Genomic DNA, 7,183 nt, shown 5'->3' with positions numbered 1-7,183 from the left:
AAACTACAAACACTGCCAGAGAAAACTGGCATGCAGAGGGATGCACAGAGGACTGTTTATTGACTGGAGCCTTTCTACAGATCACGGTGTGAAAACTGGCAAAAGAAATGCAGCTTAGAGCACTCACCCAAACAGCTGTATCAGCATTTGCATTTATCAGGAGCGTTTTCAACACAAAAAAGCCCCATGTGAGTAGATATAACTGAGCATCTGGAAACTATTTGAAGAAGGAAATGAGTCAAACAAGTTAGTAAATGTTGTGCTTCTAGTGAAATGCCCAGCCACACCAGCAATGCCAGGAGCTCAGATGGTAACTCCCTGATAGCCAAGGAGGCCAGAGCTAATCATCTGGGCGCGCCAGGGAAAGGGAGGAGGCATCATGCGCATCCTCACTTGGCAAAAACATCACATCAAAGGACATCAGGCAGCACTAACAAGGAAAAGATAAGCCTCAGTTCAACAAGTTTGCTACAAGGCAAATGAAACCGCTCTTGATGCAATTTAGGTCCCATGGTATGCTGATGCACCCAAGCAAAGCTTTATGCACAGGTCCAAGAGCTATATTGCTTTCCAAGTTTGACCACCTGAAGTTTGTTAACAAGAGAAACCATTCTGTGACTGTAACATATACTACGCCTGTCCTCTCAAAAGGTAAGGAAGCATTGCCACAAGTCATGGAACATAGTCTACATGGAGGACAGCACAGTCCTGCTCTGCATGTAGCTCTGATGCCACTGAATAAGCCAGCAGCTGTGGAGCAATTTGTTCATGCAGTAATTCATGCTGCACTTGAACACCGGTCAATTACTCTGCAGGGCTGTAGAATTACCATGGACTCCTTTAGGCTAGTGTCACCCTGTGAGCTTAAGGTTTTGAGTGTTTATTCACCAAAGAATGTGACACTTAAAATATTTCTGCTCCGAGGAGTGATGTGGGAGCGGGGTGGATGCTGGCATCGTACTTGCTCCTGCCTCAGTGCCTCCAGCATGAGCTCCTACGTTTAAGTGCTTCCTGGCCTGGTGTCACGTTAAGAGGTCAAAATGACCAGTCTGTCAGTGTAAATAACTTTGGTGAGTACACCAGTTTCAGTAGTACTATAGCCCAACCTCCTTATAATAATACGAGCAAAAGTCTCCGGAACTTTTGTATATATAATTTTATTCGTGACAGGATATAGATTCGTAGATAGCCAGTGACAGTGACTGACTACAAAACAACTTTGATTAAAATAATATAAAACTATTACTGATCAGTGACAATACTAAACAGCTAGCAAGGTGTTAGTAAGTAAATGCGCATAACACAAAGTTCTTGCCTAATAGGTGTCCCTATGGGGGGGAGAAGAGAGGTTCAGCCTGTCGACTGATCCCAGATGTTTCGATGGAGGACTTCTCCCTAACATCCCCTTTGTCTTTTGCCATTTTATACTTATTCATTTCTTTTAGGTGGAGCTCGAGTGACTCTAGTCATACATAACTTTATTAGGATTGGTGCAAATTTCTCTCGTGAGGGGTGGTCGCAGCTCGGAGGTGGGTGGGAGGTGTGATTTGGTAGCTAAAGGCACTAGGTGCCCCTTTTCCCTGATAACAGGGATGAGTTGTCATACCTCCGTACCACTCTACTCCCCATTTCAAGGGTATTACATAGGCCTTGTTTGTTCCTGGGAGCAGCAGCTGTGTCTCATCTCAGAGCTTCTCTGATATTACAGCTTATGTTGAGATGTAGCTGAATTTTGGGGGACAATGTTCTCCTATTCCCCTCCAATTTCAGTTATTTTCCCACACCTGGCCTTGAATCACTAATGCTATCAAAACAAAATACCACTTCATGCAGCTAAAAAGTTCTAATAATTATTCAATGACAGCTTTACTAGGCTCAAAGCAGTGAGGAAAATTGTTATTAATGGAAAATACAAAGCTTTCTCCCTGACGTTTTCACAACTAGTCTGAGCAAAGGTGACACTATTCAGCCTCTTTGGCCTCATTGCCAAAATGGGCAAGAAAGCAAATTGCATAATTTCTCTTAAGCTTTTGTGGGCACAGGTCTTACAAACCTTTTAAAGAAATCAATTAAGATTCTCAGTGATGCCCCAGCTCCTGATTTGGCATTAGCCTGATGTTTATTCTTCACTTAGGACTCCTCTTGCAGCAGAGCATGCTGTCTACATAATTCAGTGATCTTGTTTAGCTTTTAATTTTCATCATCTCTGACATCTTGTATTTTGCAGTACTCTGCACTGCCTCAAATATCTAGAACCCAAAATCTGGAATTCAACACTGAAAATGCTGACCTGGTGAGTGGTGTGAGCCCAACTCTCTGAGGATCATCTTTTTTTTTCAATGGGAATTCTGCTAGAAGTTCATAGTCCAGTCAAAACCGGTGTAGCCATCCCCTGGGCTTTGGGCTGAGCAGCAGCTGGCACAGCTGGGAGGAGAACAGGGACACTGAATGCTGCCCTTGGGCTCTTCAATTGCCTTCGCCTGCAGAAAGAAAAGAGGCAAAGGCATCCAACTGCACATGATTTTCTGCTTTTTGGAACCTTTGTGGAGCAGACTGGCACCGAGCCTCATCTGAAGGCTAACAAGCCTATATTTTTAATTCGGAAGTGCCACCTTCTCTTTCTTTTTATGTAAGGGTATAGATAGATGGCTGCTGCGCCAACAGCCAGCTTGAGTGCCAGAGGTAACGGTCAGCTCCCATTCCCTGCAAGCAGAGCTCCTGCTTCTTGATTTCAGTGAGCTTAGATAACAGAAACAGCTGAAGCAGCCAGATTTCTCTGGCTACTTAACTGACAGTAATTGTTAAATTAATTTTTCCTAACTCCATGCGGCCTTCAGAAAATGGCCATTAAATTCTGATTTTTGTGGCAAGCTGTAGCAGACCACCATGCACCTCTTTTGGAAGGTTCCTTTGCTGCCTGCAAGGCACTTTCCAGGCAGCTGAAGATGCATCACCCCTTTTCTGTCCAAGCTTTCCAGGTCCTGGGACAACTGCGCCAAGGAAAGCTACTCTGATCAATTCCAACTTGCTTTTTGGAAGACATCCAAGGCAGTACTCTGTCCACTTAGCGTTGCACAGTTGAGATCGATTTTTTTGTTCTTTTCCTCTTTCCATGGACTAATATATCAATTTCCCTTTCGTCAACTAACTTTACAGCTGTGTCTGTAAATCATGGTAGAAGCAGTGTGCTCTACGTGAGAAGAATTTGAGGAAGCTTCTTCAAATTTAGTAAGAATTAAGCACTGGGTCTTTAGCATCCTGTTGATAATTATGTATGGACGAGCATGCAATAACATGCCTTCGTTATGGCAGCCTGAATTGTGAAGGCTCCACATCCCTGAATAATGTAGAAAGCCTGCAGCGAGGTGAATACTAACTACACGAGATGTCAGCAGTTCTTGAACTCCATACTACCAGGAATCGACTTGCTGGTTGGGTATCAACCACCCGTGGGTTGCACTTTGAAAGCTCCTATTATAGGCTGAGAGTCACTCAGAAAATCATATATGGCTTTAAGTCTGCAGTTGCAAAAGCACTCATCTAAAAGTAGGTGCTTCAGATGCATATCCTTGGTAACTAGCATTTGCTCTACTTGACAGAAAAGGGACTTCAAAGCTAGAATATGCTGAGATGATTGTGACGGCCAGCTTTCCAGGATCAGGAGAAACTGCAGAGGACGTGCAGACTGCATGCAACATTAAAATTTGGCTGGTAAGTGTTTTATCAAAGGCAAAACAGCCCTTCAGAGGAACTTCCCTGTGTTTCATTGTGTAATTTCCCCTGCCTCCCACTCCTCCTCCTTGGGTAAAAGTCAAAAACCAGTTAGGCTGATTTTCGCTGTTGAAAATCTAGGCAAAATTAACAAGTTGGTAATGGCCCATTGCACATAAAAACCTAGCAAAATACTCCACAGCTTCAAGGCTTTATATAAAATAAATTGGATGCAGGCGCATTCTTCACCATCCTCTTAAGCCTGCCATCTGTGCAGACTAAAAATAAAACAGCAGCTTAAGGAGAGGTTTGATAAAATGCATCTGAGAAATGCATCGGTAAAGCCCTGCCAGGCTCTTGAAATGACTTTGAGCTGCTAACCCTGCCTGCTGCAGGGAGGCTCATCATCGCTCTTGTTATTTGGCCAGCTCCTGCGGGACCCCCTCCTTGGGCAGTGTAACTCCAGCGTCGGAAGAGAGGTGCTGGCTGGCGACATCACATTGGCCAAGAGCTCTCTCTTTTTTTTCTATGACAGCAAAGTTGTTGCCAAACTGGCAGGAAAGGCAGATCTAATTCAGCCAATTTATTCAGCGAGTAAAAAGGCAATTAGCTATCTACAATTAACATGAGAAGATCCTCATGCATAAAGTGGGCCTAATGTACGCGCGTAGGGAAATACCGTCACTTTGTATGACACAAACCTTTCCATCCCCTTTATCAACAGCCGCTAGTGCCCAGCAGTGGGGGGTTTAAGCCAGAGGATTTAAGGTAGCTGCATTTTCTGCCACCCCAATGTGGCAGCACAGGGTGGTCAAAAGTATCTCTTGCAAAAAGTATGCAAGAATTTCTCCACCTCCCATGTAACTCCTTTTCAAACTCTGTCCTTACCTCATTATTATTACAGAACTAGATAAAGGAAATATTATAAAATATATTTATATATAAGAAATACTTGATGGAGTGCTCTTACTGTGCTTAATTATAATTAATTCAGAAGAATGAAACCCTCAATGGATTAGACAGTGAATAAACTCAGTGCCACTGCTGCCTTCTGTCAGCTGAAGCCCCAGCACACTTAGGAGCGACCATGGGATCGCATTAAGAAACAACATGATGAATGGAAGGTGCCAGGAAAGTAAATGCCTGACCCGAAGTCAGACAGTGGATCAGTACGACATCCATTAACAGAAATAGGGGCTTGCTCACTGCTCGCATTAGTTACCCCCGAGGAGGGCTGAGCCAGCCCTTCTGATGGTAAGTGCAGATAGTTTCGGGTGGGTTTTTTCCAACAGCAAGTGTTTTGGATAACTTGAGCAATTACTGCTGATGAATAAGAGTCATCTTAAAAATTCAAGACTTGACTAAATCTAATCTCATAGTAGCAGTAGTACAGTCATAACGCTGCTACCTAAATACACTTGACAAGATATTAAATCAATCTAGTACAGAACATCTTGCCGCACCGTGATAGTGAGATGAGGGGTTTTAATTAGAGATGAAACTTTTCTGTTAGGTGAGGCAATTCATGAATAAGCTCCCAAGACTTAATACCCACAATATTACTGATAGTGTCACCTAATTTGTTCTTCCAGTAACTCAATTCCTCCCCATCTTACTCTCTGACACAGGAGAGGGACACTGGACTGTGGTATTTCTCCCTCCACACACCCCCCCTGCCCCCAGTGCTGTTTATGAAGATTACCTGCAGTAAGTCCGCATGCTGTGCTATTTCTTATTTCCCTTTGAGCTTTTCCCTCCCTCCTAGCAGCTCATCTCTTGCTGGGCAGGGAGTTGTGGCAACCTCCTCAGGGTGTTTGCCTTTCAGAAGCTCTGGCAGCAGCAGCAGCCCCTGTCCCCAGATCTTGTAGTCATACTCTGCACGCCTTCACCAAAAAAAACCCAATCAAAAGGTCTTAGTGCAGCAGCTGCCCTTCACATGGCACAGTCCTACCTGCTTGTGCTCACCAAGGCCACTGCTCCAGCCCTGCCACCTCTGTTTAGCCACTGGGTCACAGAATGGTTTGGGTTGGAAAGGACCTTAAAGATCATCTAGAGCCAAACCCCCTGCTGTCGGCAGGGATACCTTCCACTAGAATATAGAAGACTTCTCTATTCCCTGGGTCATGCCCAGGGAGGGCTCAGGGGCTGCTGCCTTCCACCCACGGGCTTATCGCCCCCACTGGCCCCCTCAAATCTGCCTTTAGCAGCATAAAGGTTTAATAACCCCACCTTCCACCCCCCCGGTGCAGAAGGCCTACCTGGACGTGCACGTTTTCTTCTCAAGTCGTGTGTTTTTAAGTTATCTGCTAAAGCAACGGTTCTTGCTCGCTGTATTTTAGGACTTGCAGCAGTGAGATCTGAAGCTTTGGCTTGCCTGTCAATACAGCAGCATTAAAGAATAATGAGAAAAGGAGCATTAGGATTTTCTTTCTTAGCATTTCCAGCAGCACCTTATCATGTATCAGATTCTCAGAAAAGGCCACAATGAGAAACTAAAATAAGGGCTTGCTTAGGCAGTGAGGCAGGACATGTTCCTGCAGCCAAGGCTCACAGGAGCAAAGCTTTGGGAAGCACCTGATGTGAGGATCCCTGTCATGAACAAGAGCAGAACAGCTTTGAAGGGATGTGAAAGTTTATTTGACTGTAACTGATGGCCATGTTTTCAAGAGCATTCAATGTCCTGTAGCCATCAGTACTCCCAAAAGCCAGGAGCAACTCTTCTCACCAGAACCACAGCTCACTGGTGTTTTAAGCAGAAGTAACAGGCTCATAAAACAAAAGGCAGAACAGGTCCTGAGGCTAAGATGTTTAAAAAAAAAAATAAATAAAAGAAAACCCCACATCTCTCCTTTAAGTTCACCCAAAGTCTAATTTTGATCTAAATATTTCCACATGGGAGTAGGAGTAAAAGACAAGGCAAGTGGGTTTCTGAGGAAGGGAAGTATGTGGAAGGCAGCAGCAACCTAGAAGAATGTAGGTGCCCTTCATGACAGCACCAAGCATCATGCAGCAGCTCTCTGCAGGAAGCATTTGTTCTATGCAAGCTGGTTCCAGAGATGCTTAAGATATGACAAACTATCTGTAACAGACTGACAAAGCAATTTTAAAATACAAAAATATTCCATGCAAATGGTTCAAAAATTTTATTGAATATTTAATTTACAAAAATCATATCCCTATGAGGTGTTCTATGCAAAATTGGATAAAATAAACTGCATATAAAACCCAACCCTAGTAATGCAAATACAACAAATGAGACCATGGAAAGGAGAAAAAAATATATCATGACACACATATGACATTCATTAAGGATTGTCCCAACCATCCAAGAATTGGTTCAACATGACACCTTCCTTGTAGATACATTATACATTTTACCATTTTATACAGGTCTTCTATATTCCATTGGTCCAAATTTACAGTTTATAAAAATTCTTTGTATTCTTTCTTAGCTACTACACCAGTTCTGCCA

Source organism: Tauraco erythrolophus, chromosome 6 (genome assembly GCF_009769465.1).
Source record: "Tauraco erythrolophus isolate bTauEry1 chromosome 6, bTauEry1.pri, whole genome shotgun sequence".
In the NCBI taxonomy this organism is placed as follows: Eukaryota; Metazoa; Chordata; class Aves; order Musophagiformes; family Musophagidae; genus Tauraco; species Tauraco erythrolophus.
This window is presented reverse-complemented; position numbering follows the sequence as displayed.